At 45.7% G+C, this 17,166-nt stretch overlaps 1 protein-coding gene across 4 annotated transcripts in view; it reads left to right on the forward strand.

Moving 5' to 3' along the window:
* The first annotated feature begins 981 nt into the window (after positions 1-981).
* The window catches only part of SV2B (synaptic vesicle glycoprotein 2B), a 65,695-nt gene continuing 49,510 nt past the window's right edge, over positions 982-17,166 (forward strand). For 2 of the 4 annotated variants that reach the window (XM_071568349.1, XM_071568352.1), the window contains exon 1: positions 982-1,235. The gene's annotated coding sequence lies outside the window, so the exon portion shown is untranslated. Of the gene's footprint in view, positions 1,236-6,178; positions 6,407-17,166 lie in introns of those variants that run through there. The other 2 variants (XM_071568350.1, XM_071568353.1) reach the window with 1 other exon arrangement.

A 17,166-nucleotide genomic window follows, 5' to 3' on the forward strand; every position in this document is an offset into this window, starting at 1 on the left:
TGGAGCGGCCCTGGAAACAGCCAAAGGAATGATATCTCCCAGTGCTTATACAGCCTGGAGGAGCCAGTAGTGCCAGTGCTGTCTTACAGGTGGGGAAACTGAGGCACAGAGTGGGAAAGTAGCTTTTTAGATGTCACCTGCTGACAGAGCCAGGATGGGTGGCTGGGTTTTCAGTTCTAACTCTTTGCTCAAGTACAAGGGATTCACTCTGCCTTGTAAATCCATCACTGTTTCCTTTCTGAGAAGCCTGTAGATCCATGTTCCTCTTCAGTTTTAGGTTAGCAGAAGCAGCAACGGAAATCTGTCAGTGAAAATCTTTTTTGCTCTCAGTATCTGCACTAATGTGGGTATCTGCATGGAAAGCTGTTGCAGGGTGTGGACATCCCCCCCCATATGCACTGACAAGGCTTTCTTGGTTATGAGCTGCATGCTTTGTTCTTCAGTAAAACACCTCCTCATGTTACTGGTTATCTCATTTAATAACACAAAATGATGTGAATTGCAGACCATGTTCCATGCCGCTGTGTCCACATGGTCTCTTTCAAGAACAAAATTGCATGGACAGTAGGATATTTCCTGCTACTCTTCTGGCAGTGAGCTCCCAAATTATAAACACAAGGGGATTTTAAACAGAACAGGCTTATTCCGCAGTAGGATTACCCCTGAAACATGTTCCTTCCTTAGCCATCCCAGGGAGAGGGGTCTCAAATGTAGCAATGGTCTAATGTACAAAGTGCAGAGATGAAGCATGCCCAGTCATGCTGGAATTCCCCTCTACTTACAGCTAGAAACATTTCTGTATGTCAGCAATTAGAAAAAAAATCCCCTATGTAATGAAGAATTTCGATAGAGAGCTGCAACATTTAGACCCCGGGTTGGATTTTATTACCGCGATGAAATTACACAAGCATTGCCTCTTTTTTTTTTTTCTCTCTCTCTCTGCCTGCTGTGCAGTTTCTCGCTTTCTCCCCTTCCCTTTGGCAGCCGGCGCACGCTACCTCCGTGCTCGCTCCGCAGCCGGGCTAGGGGCGGCGGGGATACAGGTAGAACAGGCACCCTGGGCTCCCTCCCAGCGCTGGGGCTCCTGGGCAGGAATCCCCTGGGCTGCATCATTGGCATGCGGCTCCTGGCAGGACTGCATCACTGCTAGAGGAGATGCCAGCGCAGAGCCGCGCTGCGCCGCTCGCCGCGCTACGCCGCTCCGGCAGCCGCTCCGCCAACTTGGGGTGCCCAAGGTAAGAGCAAGTCGCTCCCTCTGCTTCATGGAAAAGGGGTGAGAACTGGCAGCCTGTGGGGGCTCGGTGCCGAGGAGGCAGCTCTAGGGGCAGGGGAAAGCTCTCTGCGGAAAACTAAAACAAAAGATGCCACTGAAAACGAAGACGTTCAAGGGCGCAGAGTCGGTATCCGACTTGGGATGGATCGGTGGGAACTGCAGGGACTCAGTATAATGAGATTGGAGGGGTCAGAGCAGTCGAGAGTGAGTAATATAAACTAGCCCCTTACGCTGGCATCGCTTTCTGCCGGGGGCCCAGGAGCTGCTGCGCTCAGGAGTTTTAACTTGGGCTGAAGCAATTTTTAAGAGTGCTCACGGTGTGCGTTCAGTTCGCCGTCGACTGGGGGGTAGAAGGAGAAGGTGTTTACTTGGGGGCAGGGACTGCCGTGTCCCTGTGGAGCTGTGTGGGACTGCGTGGGTGGTGGCACCCCAGGGCTGTGTGTGGGGGTGCCGGTGCCCGCCCATGCCGACCCTGTTTCCCTGCTGGTTACCGCACCCTCCGTGATTGCCCTCCCTTCATCATCCTCTCCAGGTTACAGGGGAGCTTAACTGCAGCTAAAGCTAAAAACTGCAGTTAGTTTTTTCCTAACTCCTCTGTTAGGAAGGGTTAAATGAAGCCACAGAGAGAAATCAGTGATTTGGAAGCTGTCGCGGGATGCGGGTTCTGTGCCGAGAAGTTCCCGTAAATGTGTGTATGCTCATAGCACATCCTGTAACACATCCAGGCACATGTCTCTGCAGGGACTATTTTTCTTGTAAAGGATGAGTGTTGTTCAAGGGAAATTTTTATTACATGTGTCAAACTGCAGCAGTATGATCCATAACACCAAGATTCCATTAAAAATAATTGGTAGGAACTGGCTCCACGAGGGTATTACTTGTCAGGAATGACCTCGTCTCCAGAAAAAAGGAAAAGAGTAACAGCCTGATGATAATAATGGGTAGGCAAGGAGCATGCGGTGCTTTGTGTGTGCTGAAGGGGACCCCTTACTGTGTTCAGGTCAGGCACTTGTAACTACATACTAGAGCTTAAAGGGGTCTCCTGCCAAGGAAAGTCAGAGTAGAAATTTCACATAGGATGAGATTAAATCATGTGTCTGACATGGCATTAAAACTGCTGTTTCATGTCTCTGCTGTATCCCTGGTGTTACCATTTGGGGGAAGGGAGAGGAAAAGGGTTAATTCTATGACTTGCTTAGTCAGATATCGAATATACAGTAATGCTGCGCTGATCATCCCATGCATCCAGCCAGATATCAGTTGCTCATTTGGAAATACATCTTAGTGCCTCTGCCTTAAATGATATGGGACCCTAACACTTCATGCAGTGGGTTGTCCATGGTCAGACTGTCCTACAGGACAACCTACAGGAAGGAGTGTAAGCAAAGGCAACATCCAAGGCTTCTTCTGATTCTTCTTCACAATGGGAAAGCCCTCTGCCATCCTGCAGCAGAAAGAGGAGGGGAACATCTCCCTTCACTGCAGGAGAGCTACCACAGGTAGCAGCACCTACATGGAGACCCCCAGTCTCAAGAGTTCCATGAGGTCCTAGTTACCTCCCTATGTTTCCCCTCTTCATGGCCTTGTTGTGAAAGGCACATCCACTGCTGTTAGATGAACTCAGCTAAACATCAGGTCTACAATGACATCTTAGGTTTTCCAAACAGTTTTGCAAATGCATGATCCCAGTGTTGAGGGAACTCTTCTGGAGCAACAAAGATAGAACTCTGAACTGGGAGCATTACTTTCGGTGAAATGAAGTGTGAGCGACAAAAAAGGCAGGAAAATCTACCATAATCCATGGTGATATTGTCCCATCTGTATAGCACACATTTGAGCAAAACTTGGTGAGGCGGGTCTGGATTTTGAGGCTCATCCTGCAATTGCCACAGCATGAGCCCAGCTCTCTTCTCACCTGAGCCAAATGACAACCCCTAGGTCTTCCCTCCTGCCCTCAGAGCTGTTGTAGGTGGCCTCTTCCTGGCCACCAAGTCCCAGGGCTGATAACAGTTCTGCTGGGGAAGCTAAAGTCAGCCTTGAAAATCCTCTTCCTGCATCGTCAAGCCAGCAAATTGATTTTCCAGATCATGAGCTGAACCTCTGAAATTGTTCTCTTCTGAAGAGATTATGGAATTACTCCTGTGCTAATGAATGCTTTAATGTTACGGTGACTAAAGTCTCATAAGGACCTTAACAGCCAAAAAAAAAAGGACACTGTAGGAAAGGGGAGCCTGTGATGGCTGTGCCAGACCTTACTTCACCGTCTAGGGCAGAGGAGAGAAGGAAAATGAGAGGACGGTGAGGAGAGATTCGTGGTCTCCCAGAAAGCTGCTGAATCCATCAGGAATACCTTCTGCAGCTCCCAACTTTATCCCTCTATCTTTAGATGCAAGCAAGGAAACTATCCTAACCTTAACTATCGCTTTCCCTGTTCACCAGCTCTCTAGCAAATACCTGACCTACTCCTTCAGTGGAAATAACCCAGCTCCTGGTGACCTGCCTGGAGAGCCCCAGGGTGGGCAGCAAAACCAGGTCACTACTTCCATGTCCTGGGACAGGCTGCTGTAACCTTCCAGGGGATTATTTGAGTTTAGCACTTCCCTTCTACCCTCCAGTGTGTTGCTGTCAGGCTGTCTAGTTCGGGACCATGACACCAGTTTCCAAATATACAGTAAGACCTCTCCCCTGCCAAAGGAGTTTGGCACTTATTAGGGAGAAAGTGCACTTCTGGGGATGAGTCTGCATTGGTCCTGCTGGTGCTCACAGAGCACAGTCTTACCTCTGCTTTACTAACCCTGGTTTTACTGTAACTCCATAGGTTAGAACCAGGTTGTCCCAGTTTTGAGCAAGAGCAGATTTAACCCCTAAGATGGGATGGAGAAGTAGTGCAGTGAAAAGATCTCCATGCCACAGGAGCTACAATGCAAGGGGAAGGCTGGTCTATATTTAGGTTAAGGGCTCTGCACAGAATGGGTAATCCTCTTTCCATGAATTATCCAGGGGATTAGACAGCTTTAAACTCCCCCAGGCCTTCCCGCCTGCAACCAGGCTCTGTGAGAGCCAGGGGGGCAATGGCCAGTGAGAGGTAGGTGCAGGCAGGTTGCTCATGACTCATTTGGCTGCTGCCAGTCTTGCCAAGCACTCCAAGAGGTCACCACAGGCCCAGACGCAGAACGACACACGAGTGACGTGCAAGGCAAAAGGGAACATCCCGATTAGGAAAGAACACAGAGCTTTATAAATAATTGCAGAGATGAGGGAGTTGGCAGCAGGTAGGAGGAGGGACAAGAGACCCAAAGCAGCAGTTTTCTGAAGTGTAATATCCTTGCTAGACTTTTCCAAGCTGTTTCTCTAACCAGAAAAAGGGATGCTTTTGGAACTGCAGCCGATACATCAGGGGAGATGCTCCAAACCCACCTGCTCGGGCTGGCTCTGCAAATGCAGTTCTGGTGATGCAAGTCAGGTTCATCTATTTGGAGTGCGAATGGATCACTGTCAATACTCCATTAAAATGTTGAAGGGAGGCCAACAACACAGCTCAGGGACAGTGAGGGGGTGGGGAGGAATGGAATGCAGGCAGGGAGGGAGACTGGATTGCATCAAAACCTGAATATTTAACTCAGTTATGGGGCAAGTGCCCATGACAGATTTTTGTCCTTTATCTAATGCACAGCTGATAGAAATAAAAGGAGTCCTGTGACTAATCTCATCCTGTGGGCCTGTACATGCCATAGAAGAGAAATTCTTGTCAACCCTACATGTGGGTCTTGGGAAAAAGCTCTGGTGGGAAGATGAATGAGAAAGGCTCGGCTGTGCACACTGGGCTATAGATGACACCCAGCCCTGCAGAGGTGTCAGGGAGGCCCTTCCTTCTAGTGCCAAATGCAGTTGAAAAAGCCAGGGGAAAGGACATGCTTGTGAAGGGGGAAGAGAGTCCTTGTGTGGGAGACTCAGCTATCTGGCATTTCTGATTTTCTATCTGTGGGCTTGTGGTGGAGCGACTCTTTTCCTCCGTTAATCTCAAAGGCTGGGATCTAGCTCACAGCTAGTATCTTTTGTCTTTGTTCTCTCAATTTTCCAGGCTTTAACTAAGAAACAAGTGCAGGGGTTTGATTTCCCCAATTCACTTTGTTTTCTACTGCTGCCTGGACATCTTGCAACCTGGAGTTACCTTCCCCTGGATGCTAGCCCTGTGGATGGTCATAGTACAGCTGTCATTCCCCAGACTCACTCTTTTTCTGGACTGCAGGAAAGTCAGGTTTATTCATGAGGAAGTTAAGTTTATCAAGGCACATTATTTTCCCTGCATTTAAATCAACTTATTATTCTCTCTGCTGCTTTTCCTATGTACCCTAAATCAGGATTTTGACCTTATTGTATTTTCCCTTGCCCAAAACTGGGACAAATTGAAAGCCTTGTCCTGCTGTTCAGCATTCCCTCTTTTACTCACATCATCTGGATGATGCTGTTTAAATAATGTCAGGGGAGCTTGAGTTGGAGAGGGAATAAATGAGAAGTCTCACAACTCACTGCTCAAATGGGAAATTCTGTGGCTGGCCCTGCAGCTCCTGCCTTCCCCAGACATAGAGTCAGATGAGTAGAGTCAGTGTCAACCCTGGCTTGTTTCTGCCTATGAAGGTAGAGCTAGAAATCACCGAAGAAAGCCTGGATGGACGAGGGAAAGCAAATAAGGGAAAGACCAGGGAAAGTCTTTGCCTTTAACGTGAGCTAATGTCTTTCCTCTCTGCGTCGAACATCCTCAATTTCCTGTTTAACTTAAAGTCAACACATCTGTCATGTTAGCATTGCCCGCTGCCTGGTTCCCCCAAGCCACCCCCCTCCCATCTGCTCTGCCTCCTGCCTCCAGCCTCCCTCCACTCCTATTGCTTTGCAGCTGAGGGGGTGTGTGCATGCAGTTGTGTTTTCTGCTGGCTGGTGGACTTTTCCATTGCTTGTGATTCAGTACCTGGATGTGGTCGCAGTGGGATGATCTGCTTGGCTTGCAGAGCATTTACTTCTAATCTCCGGCTTGTGACACCCTAGCAGAAAGGGGTGACCCTTCCAGGAGCAGCTCCACGGGCTAGGAGGGGAAATGGCTGGTGAATGGCTGTGATGAAATATTTCCTAGTTCTGGTAAGCAATAATGCTTTTCTCTTTGGTCCCTTTATGGACAATCAGTCCGGTTGCAAAAGTAATAAGGCTTAATGGGTTAAAAGCAAAGGGAGGGGAGCAGAAAAAGAGACAGGAAAAACAGTGAAGCTCATTGGGTTTATACTGAAGCTTCTGCAGGGGTCAGTGCTCATCAAAGGCATTTAATTACTGTTAGTGAGAGGATGGGAATTGAGCAGATCAATGCGTGTGCTTGCTGCTCTCACTCACATGCAGTTCCATTGCCCACACTGTATCTTTTTTCCTACTTGATTTCCAGCTTAGTCTGATCATTTCCGTGGGGTAATCCTAGGTGAGCTGCTACCTGGATACTGCTTTTTCTGCCCTGTGCTTGTTACTGCAGGAGTTATGGGAAGTCATTCATAAATTCCTGCCCCTTAGTTGATGCATAAAATGTCTCAACATTTCTAGCTGATAAATTCTTTCCATCATGAAGTCTAACTGAATTTTTCACTGAAAACAGTCCCTTAGGTTCTGCCAGTAGCTGTTATATATAGGTGCAAGTAAAGATGTTTGGAAGGAAGAGGGTCTCACTGGACTACACTCTGATGGGACCATGACCTATCGGTGTCCTGGACACTGGCTTACTCTAAATGAGAGGTTTGCAAGTCAGTAAATCTCACAGGACTCTCAAAATGGGTGTCCTGCTTCTTAGCTGAGTAACAGAAGAGCTCTTATATTAGGGGTGAATTTAGGGCCCTTGTTTAAAGAGGATCAGGGAATAATAAACCTAAGAGCAGCCCTTGCAATCTGGCTGTATTGAATCTGCAAATGTCTGTACATAATAATAATAATTAAAAAAAAAGAACAAAGCAAAAATACAGTGGTGAAACTTTGACAATTTTTCTTACAGATACCAGGCTATGACTTTCTTGGCAGACCTGTGTTTCACCCAAAAACTGATGCAAAATACGATTTGGGGTTACCAAAGCAATTTTTTTTCTGGATTTGTTTATGACAGGCAGAGTTGAAAACTACTCCTGGAGAACATTGCTGAGATGACTTGTTTATAAAAATATTCCTCTCATGATGTATTCATACAGAAACCTCCACTTGCTAAACCCTGACACATTGCCTACTCTTTGATGTTAGATACCGTGACACTGAGAATGGGGCACTCTGAGTTTTGTGCTTATTCTAGAGAAACCTTGAAGTTTCAAGCACCATTTATATTAAATGTAGAGAAAAAGAGATTGTCCTTTCTTGAACAGCAAGTTTTGACTTGGAGTTTTGTTTCATACATGTTTCAAGGGTGCAATCTGTTGTGCCAATTTGTGGCAAACGGCAAACAGTGGGTGAAGTGAACAAAGGAAAGTGGAAAGGGCTGACTGAAGCTCATCACTGAGCAAGAAGGAGAGAATTCAGGAATTGCCCAATTTGTTGTCTTTGAGGGGTTGATGATTGTATCTGTGAGGAAATCCTTCTGGAGAAAACAGTTTTTATGTCCTTTAACCAAAACACTATGGCTTCAAAGAGTTGAAAATCCTTCATTCCATGTTTTCTGGAATATTATTTCTGAGCGCCAGAAATTTCTATAAATTGTCTTTCTTGTTGAATTATCTTCTAAAACCTGCGGTAATGTTGATGCCAGAGTATCTTTGCTGTCAGTTTGGTGTTTGAGCACTTGACTTTCAGTCTGGGATATTGTCCAGTGGTGACTCTGTTTTCCTGGTTCCTGCTGCAGTGTTGCCTGGAAGGGTTAATTTCCCCCATTTAATTAATGACTCTGTAATGTTTATAAAGAGAAAATCACCATGCCCATCTGTGATAATTTTGGTACTTCTGCCAAGATGAAATTGGAGGGCCAAATGAATATTACAACATGCTGGATGTAGAGATTTTTATAATGTCCCAAAGTTATTTCCTGAGAGATCCTGATTTGATGTTGCAGAAGTGAAGGACAGATCCTTAAGTCTTTGTCTCTGAATAGAAACAGAATTGCATGTGTTACAGAATTAATGAATGTTATAACTTTTAACTGAACTTTAGTCTTTTCTCATGGATATGTTGGTTATAAAGGATGGATTTCTCTTGAGGGCGAAGAGTCATACGAGATCCTAAATGATCTGAAGAACAGTCCAGATAATTCCTGTGATGGCACTTGGCATCTTCAGCACACGGTAATCAAGGAGATGGAAGATGAAACCTTTCCTTGCCAGGGAGGCTTCCACATTATTTGATGGGAATTGGAATCCAGTCACCTCATGCTTGTCTCTCCAGATTTTTCTTACCACATCTGCTAAATTACCACCAGCTATTTGCGTTTTAAATGAGGGCTTCCTCCCGCACAACCCATCTGCTCAGCCTGTTTGTTCTTCCTGTGCAGTCACGACTTAGTGATCACGTTTATGTCAGTGGAAACACACTGGTGTTGGGGGTAGAGGAAGAGGGGATTGAGGTGGTCTTGCAGATCCCTTTGCTATGTTGAATTCGAAAGAGGAGCTGGATTAAAATTGAGGGAAGAACCTCTTAGGAAAGTGAATTAAGCCAGGTCGGGGGAGCTGGGAAGCTCAGACCACTTTGAGGACTATTCTTCTCATTTTCTAGAACTATCCCAGGGAAATTTTACAATTGGACATCATAAACTCACATCTAAGGTGCCAAAACTCACCTGGGTATGTGCTTGACTGTCCTAATGCCAGTGAGGTAGGAGAAATTAAGGCCTTTCTTGCTTGGAGGTGGCCAAAATGTGTGAGTACTTTAAGGTATTCTAACCTGCCTTATTAAAGTGGAGGGACTACAGGTCTTCAGAGATGTTTTCTGCTCACCTTTATGTGACAAACCTAGAGATATGAATGACTACAGAGGGATGTGACAGAGACCTACAAAATTGTGAGTGACATGGAAACAGTCAGTAGGACTGTTGACTCTCTCTTCCAGTCCAAGACCCAGGAAACATCAGAACTGATTAGCAGAAGCCAGGTACCGTTCCAGGATACCTCTTTGTGTGGATACTGCAGCAAGCCTGATGCTGGGCAGGCTCCTGCAGGAGATGCTGCTGGAATGTGTGACAGCTGGTTCTCAATGATTCAGTGTTTCCAGTGAAACTTGGTGTTTTGCTGTGATTCACAGCAGCTCTTGTGGAAGATGGGTTTGCAGGAAGCTGGAATTCATCCACTCCCAGCTGGGTGATGGATGGATTTGTTCAAGCTCTGGTTCCCACCATGCTGCCAGCACAGTGGGTGCCTCCTTGTTCTCCCATTCTCCCAGGCTGACAGCGAATAACAAGGGTGGTGTCCTCTGAGCACCACTGAAAGGCAGAGACTTTCCCACTCCTGGCCTGAAGATAATTCCTGTGGCATGCTCTGTAAAATGTGAGAGTGTGAATAGAATCCCTGCAGGAGGTTTTTGACCATAGAGAAAGTACTATGGGAGCTAATCTATTCCTGCACGTGATATGCTTTAAACCTGTCCTGCTTTCAAGGACTGAGCGCTGGTATTGCAGTGGTGGTAAACTAAAGACAGGTCCTTTGTCAGGACACAAGTGGTCACAGTCTGTCCTGGGGATTGCTCCCACCACATCCCTTCAGGCAGCAGGATAAAATCTGTCTCCTCCGTGGGACATTTCTCTTGCCCTTTATGGCAGGTGGTCAGACTGCTGCAGATTAACTGCTGTAATTATTGCAGCTTAGAGGTTCCTGACCTCCTGAACTCATATCCATGACATTCTCAGACATGCAGGACTCTCCTGGGATCTCTCCTCTGCCTTGGCACTCAGAGGAAAACCCTACAGAGGAGGTGGTGGTGATTCCTTTGAGGAACCTTATTTATCTTCCAATCCTACGAGTAGTGATGGTCCTCCATCAAGCCTAGTGACATCTTCTAGAGGAATTAGCACAGCCAGAATATGAGGTTAGGGGCAGATTGCATTGGATGCCACCATGAGGATGATTAAGGGATTGGGTGACAAGAATGGATGTATTCTTCTCCAGCTGCACTTGGCAAAGAGGATCTTTTGCACTGGACATACTAATGGATAAAAGTTCTTTTAGATTTACAAGCTATCTCCTGAGTGGCTGGAGCCTGATGTTAATCTCAGGGCTATAAATCCAGTGAAATAAGTGAAATTCCTCTGGATTTACACCAGAATAAGAGATAGATAGGCTATTATGAGGGAACTGGCTCCTCATAATGTAATAAACACAAAAAGTGATCATTTGGTCTGTACACAAAGTCCAGGGCCCTCTCTACCCTGGTAAATGGGCGGGAGGACAAGAGAAGGTGATTTGAGCTCATGGCTGCTTGGGGTCACAAGAGGTGTGGACTTTTTACGAAGTGGCAACATGTTTTCAAATGCTTTCAGCACACTGCAAAGGAGGAAATCTGACCCAGATTCCTCTCATCTGCTTCCACCAGTGAGATTAGCCATTTCTTGGCGGGAGGTGGTGTACATTTGTCCTTCTGCCCCCACACATCACATGCACTTGCAGACCAAATTCACAGCTGTTTTATCAGAACTGTCTCATTGCAGGCATCTAGTGTGCATTAAGTATGAACATGTGTAAATGAAGTCTTAAATGATTTATACACAGACCCAGACTGAGAAATCTCAGTGGTTTCTTCTCTGGATGTGTAGCCCCTGCTGAAAAAGCCAGACTTCTTGGCATTCAGGAGTTGCTGAGGAGCCTTTTTGCTTTCTATACAGACCCAAAATTGCTGGACTTGCTGCAGTCCGAGCCTTGCTAGTGAGCCAAGGGCTCACCAGTGAGACCAGAACATATGTGAGGGATCCTGCTATCACCACTGCCATGCACTGGCCCTCTGGGAACTGTGAGATGCTCTGATGTCAGGCCACCCTTGGGAAGAAAGGGAATACCTTTTGCATTCACAGAGCCAGAGGATGGAAATTTAGGGCAGAGTAATTTTAATTAATCTTGTATTTATTATTTATCACTAATTGAATATGCTTTTGGCGCTTTTTTTGGTTATTTTAGATAAAGATGGTTATTAGTATCTATTTTTTAATTCTAGCAAGAGAGGATCCTCTCTGTTCTTTGGAGTTCAGACACTGCAAATCATCAGAGATGCTGCCTGTGCTGTGGCTGTGCCTGGGTTGGTGCCCAGTGGTGCTGGGCAGCACAGACACCTCCAGCCCAGGGTGCCCAAGAGCAGAGGAGGGAGAAAACAGAGCCTTGTTGGGCTGCTGGAGATTACAGGGGACTGAGGAGGTTGCAGGCCTTGGGGTCTGTGGTAGAGAACACTTATGGACCTTTCTGAGCAGAAGGCATTTGGTGTTTTGATGTTTGAGAAGCCAAGCATGACCACTAACTAAAGTGGGTCACTGGGGTCTCCTTAAGGCTTTATTTTCAAGCAACCTTCCCTATGCATGGTGTCTACTAACAGTGTTCTCTGAATGCTGCAGAGGCAGCCCACAGAAGGATGATGTCCTTTTAACTCCTGTAATCCTTGACACACACACACGCAGCACCGGCACTAAGGGAATAAGTAAACATTAGGAAAAGCCTAATTTTGTCCACTTACACCCCCTGCAAGTTCTGAAAGCCTTGTCTGTCCCCAAGGCTTACACCCTGCCTGCTTTAAAACCAGAAAGAAATGGGAGAGAGCTCAAGTCCTGCTGACTCACAATTATGGGGCGCTGAGCACAGCAACTTCCCAGCCATCAGTAGGAAAGAAAGTAAGATTTACACCTGGAAAGCAGCTGAGAAGTTGGAAGAAAAGAATGAAAAATAGGGTGCTTCAAAGCCATGCTGTTTGAAAGCTGTCACAGCTAAAGCAGCAGGCCAAAACAGGGCTCCTGCTTGGCTTTCTCCACAGCACATTTGTAAAGGAGGTGAGTTTGCAGGATGGAGAGAGGCTGGGTGACAGTGGGAGCCCTCACCCCCCTCGCCTGCTCTGTGCCAGGCAGCTGCTGCTGGTCCTTGCTGTTCCAGGCCAAGCAGCTGATTAAATATTGAAAGAGTTTGGTTGCTGTTACTTGAAAAGATTCTGTCTGGATGAAAATGAAGTAATATGAGGACGAGTTTGTGCTGGTGCAATTAGTCTCTGTTTAAATACATCTGGCTATAAACAGACCAAAAATAGCTTTGCGGGTTTTAACGTAAAGGCACCCTTGGGATGTGGGTTTGGGTTACTCCTTGTTGGAGCGATGTGGGAGAGCTCAGAGAGCAGGGTATTGCAGATGGAGGTCAGGCTGTGTTATCAGAGACACTGTGGCATTCAGAGGCTGTTGCAGGTGCTCAAAGGCTGATTGTGATGGGAGCCAACACCTGAGGTGTGAATGTGCACACCAACCTTGCTCCAGGCTCACCTCCCACACCACCCCCCTGACACCCTGGGAGAAAGGGTGATGGATTGAGATGCAGACACAGAGGAGGGAGAGGGGATTTGTCATGAGTTATAGGATCAGACAGAGGCAGGAAGGAAACTGGGATTACAGGTAGGGGCCCAAAGTGTACAGAGGGAGAGACTGAGGGAATTGACATTTCTGGGAGGCTGCTCTTAAACGTCCACAGAGTTCTTCAGGACCACTCCCACCCACACAGCGGGAAAAGGAAGCCAAGGGTGGAGGAAGAAAGTCCTGTACTGACTAGTGGCACAGCCGGATCTCAATTACCGACAAGGAAGAGTCACTTTCAAGTGGAAGTAGAAAAAGACACCATTTTTCTGCTCTCCATCCAGACCCCTGTTGCACTCTCATTTCCTCAGAGGACATGGAGGGTGTTTTCCAGCTTATTAGCTGTGCACAGGTGGGAGCCTCCTAAACTGTATGTGTTGGTACCTTCCTGACAGAGCACTGAAGGGACAAGCCTTTAAGGTCCCCATCAGTGGTGGGTAATAAAGATTTCCAGTTACCTCCACTGAGCTTTTGGATAATCTGAGTACTGGATTCACCCATGAAGGTCTCAAAATCACTTAGTAACATTATGTGTGCTTTCATGGCCACCCAGCAGGCAGGGAAGCCATCCAGACTTGGGGAACAGGACAGGCTGGATAAAGAGCTGCTGGTCCCTCTGGGTCTTGTAGAGGTTCAGAAAGAGGAAGGAGAGACAGGATTTCCATCCTTCCTGTGAGGGGAATTTTGTCCTTGCATTGAACTGCATAGGTTTTAATATATAATCATCACTGAAAATTGGTTTGGTTTTGGCTTTATCTATAAATTAAGTCAAATTCACTGTAATTCTAGTATATATTTCTAGAGTTTGATGGTAGCATCCTATGGGAGAGAAGCCTATAGAAATGCCTGGGATTGAACCTACAAACAAATCTTTGCTTACTTGCAGCGCAAGTGAGCTGGACAGTATTTGCTGAACAAAACAGGGAACTCAGCAGCTTCATTTATTTTTTCAATGCTAAGGAAAAAAGGGTCATTTAACTTTCTTGCTGAGAATAAGATAGTATGTCTGCAACAGAATTTGCAGTTCACATTTTCGTTTTTCTTTAGACCTAATTGAAACTTGATTTCAAAATTACATTAATCAGTTCAGCTTGTGATAGTAATTGATCAATTTCTAAGTGGTTTTTTTAATGGTATTTCATGACAGTTGTTAATTTCACTTGATTGGAAGAACATGGTCACAACAGGGCTGATGGATGGATTCTCAGCTGAGCAAATCTGGATTAATCTGCAGCCCTGAGGCTGTGATCCATAACATTTGAAATCAAATTAAAAATCCAGACTGATGTTGTGAGAATAGGATGTGTATTCATGGTGAAAGTCATTTAATATATTTTTGGCATATTTTTCATCCTTTCAGAGCATCTAGTGTAGCTGTTCAGTTTCAATTATTTTTTTCCAAATTGTTATAAAAAAGTTTTTGCACTGGGAAATATTCCATCTGGCAGATATCCAAAGGAAAATATTTCCTTTGTTATTTAAAAATCAAATTTTGAAACGGATTTTTATTCCTACTAGATTTAGATAAGCAGTTTCTTTAAAAAACCCTCCAGAATTTCCATCTCCCAGAAGTGTACTAAAAAATACGGACCTGATTGTAATTACTTAATTAACCATTGTTGGGGGTTTTCCCCCCTCATACGTGCTATGAAATAATGCTATGATTTTGGCAGGCTTACATCTGAGCCCATGTGTCTCAGCAGAAATGAACGGCAAGTAAGGAGAAAATGCAGTCTGTTACATCTGTGCTGCACAGGTTTTCCCTCAAGTGGGAAGTAACGCCGGGTTTGCCAACCCCAAAAGTTGCAATTAAGCTCCCCAGGTAAACAGGTCAGCTTAGAACAGTCCCTAGTGGGTCTTGATCTCCTGTGTGTCTTCCTTGCTCAGAACTAGCTGAATGAGAGGATTTTCCCCTTTTGATGTTACGGGAAGGCAGCAGCCTCAGGGGTGGGGGCTCAGGGCTCTGTCAGAGGCTGAATTATAGGAGACAACCTTTGTCTTCCTCCTATGAATAAACCTAGCTTTTATTCAGCTTCTTCCTTTAATTCCTCCTTTCTATCAGTGTAAAGTGAGTGGGAGGGATTCACTGTGGAGAGATCCCTCCTGGATGGAAAAGCTCTCTGGATGCAGGAGCGGTGGTGCAGGGCTGAGGGCTCTCCACCCACAGACATCCATCTCTTCTCCAGGGAGCTGGTGGGAGCTTCAGGGGCTTTCAACGGCAGCCAAACAAGCAGTTCCTTGCCCTACCTTTACAGCAGGTGGGAGGTGGCAGCTGGTGGATTCCTGCCCTGTGGGGGTACAGGGGATAATGGAGCTGCTTCCCTGATTAACTGTGGCAGTGGCTGCTGAGTTAATTAGTGGGCAGATAGAGGATACTAGGCATTACTAATTTGTCCACAAATGTATCTTGGAGCTGAGTGGGTTTGGGGTGAATTTCATCCCTGCTGTTAGTGAAAATAATTTTCAGGATCTCTTTCAAAATAAGCATTTGAGCAGGAGATGCTTCAACTGTTTCCATTATGAGATTCCATCATGAGGTTAAATCTATGTGAAATTTCACTGCAGATTCTTCCTACATGGCTTCATTTTGCATCCATATGACCCTGCTTGCTCGTGTCTGGACTACTTTGCCCTTGCCAGGAGTGGTCATTCAGGTTTCATATTCTCACTAGGAGGGGAAATCTTGTGTGCTCCAAGAGAGGGGGATCCGGTTAAGCATGAGAGACTCCTGAGAGGCATCTAGAAATAATTCATACACTGTGGTTGCAGAAGCAGAGGCTTGTTCTGATCAGCCATGCATGATTAAAGCACGTAAAGGCAGAGATCTCTCAGAATCTGGCTGATACAGAAAGGACAGCAGGACCCACAAAGCCTTTAGTAATTTCACAGGGAGCAACCATTCAAGTTTCCACAAACTCAGAATATCCCAGTGAGAATTCCTGTCCTTGCAGCTGGAAAAAGAGTCGTTGACAAATGTTCATTACAATGGTAACCACTTAGCCATTGGCTTGTTGCCATGCCACGATCTGTGCATCAGCAGCTATTTCCTGCTGGTTCCAGGTAGACAGATGTTTTCTTTGGGGGTGTTATGGAGACTGTAAATGGTTTGGATCACGATATTGTGTTTGGGCTGCGTCTGTTTTTATCAGATGCTCTTTCAGTAGAACACTGGAGATAACACAGTCTGAGTGGGTGACAGAAAAAAGATGGAGTAAAAAGGGGGAAAGGTTGAAAATGGAGTTGCTTGTTAGTTACTACTCAGTTACTCAGCACAGAGGAGGGTTTTTTTTCCGTTTTTTCCTCAATGATTGCTGAGTCAAGTGTGCAGATCAAACTTTACCAAACAACCCTGTTCTACATCCTTACGCAATGCATTTCTGGCTTGAAGATGGAGTCAATTACCAGGCATATATTTACCCTGCTTGAGGAACCTGCCTAGTTCTCCATCTATATTTCATGAGTTTCAACACTCCCCGAGGCTTGCAGCACTCTGCTCTGCCTGCAGTGAAGGGCTCCTCCACTGCAAAAGAAACAATGACTCAAGAGAAACACACCAACAGATGAAGTTCTCTGGGTTTGCATCCCCTGGCAGCACTGGCCTTATGCCCTTAATGCTGGGTGGCATTTGGATGCTCTTTCAGTCTGCCAGCAGTCAGGTACCGGCTGATGTAGAGAACAAGCTGCTCCTCACACCCTATGCAAGTTGGAAGTCAATAACAGCACTAACCCCCTCCTGCCAAGCTCTGGTGTCTTTTACATAATTAATAAATTAATGAATTATAAATAAATTAATAGGCAGGTTAAAGCAAGGTCTCTTATGTCTGCTGGCTCAGCTGCATAGTCGTCACAGGCTAACACTTAGAGGTTACTGCCATCAATTTGTCTTTGATTTTCAGCAATGCCACTGGGGAGGTTTCTGTCTTTCCCCTTGAGACCCTATCCCTCAGCCCCAGAAATGCTGCTGTCAGGAAGCTCTGTCTAAACTTCAGCATCAGTTTGGATTTCAGGCTTTAACATCTGCTGCAAATGCCCCAGCACAGCCGGGTCCTGCTGAACAGTCCCTTTACATTATCCAATGAAGGCAATGGGCTAATGGAAAAGAGAAGCTCCCTATCTGTCTTTGGAGAACATATTTCTTCCCTCTGGTCAAAGAATGTTCATCCAAAGATTTTATTTTCAAAAGAAAAGAGATCTATTCTAGACAAATTAGAAATGTTTGAAAAGCAAATGTTTCCTTTTGTACATTTTCACTGAAAATAATTGAACCCACTGCGGAATTCTGAATCCTCAGTGAAAACCTGCCAAATTTTCAAGAAAAAATATTACTTATATGAATAAAAAGTTTGTTAGCATCTCTTGTTTCATAGAA

This window comes from Pithys albifrons, chromosome 13 (genome assembly GCF_047495875.1).
Source record: "Pithys albifrons albifrons isolate INPA30051 chromosome 13, PitAlb_v1, whole genome shotgun sequence".
In the NCBI taxonomy this organism is placed as follows: domain Eukaryota; kingdom Metazoa; phylum Chordata; class Aves; order Passeriformes; family Thamnophilidae; genus Pithys; species Pithys albifrons.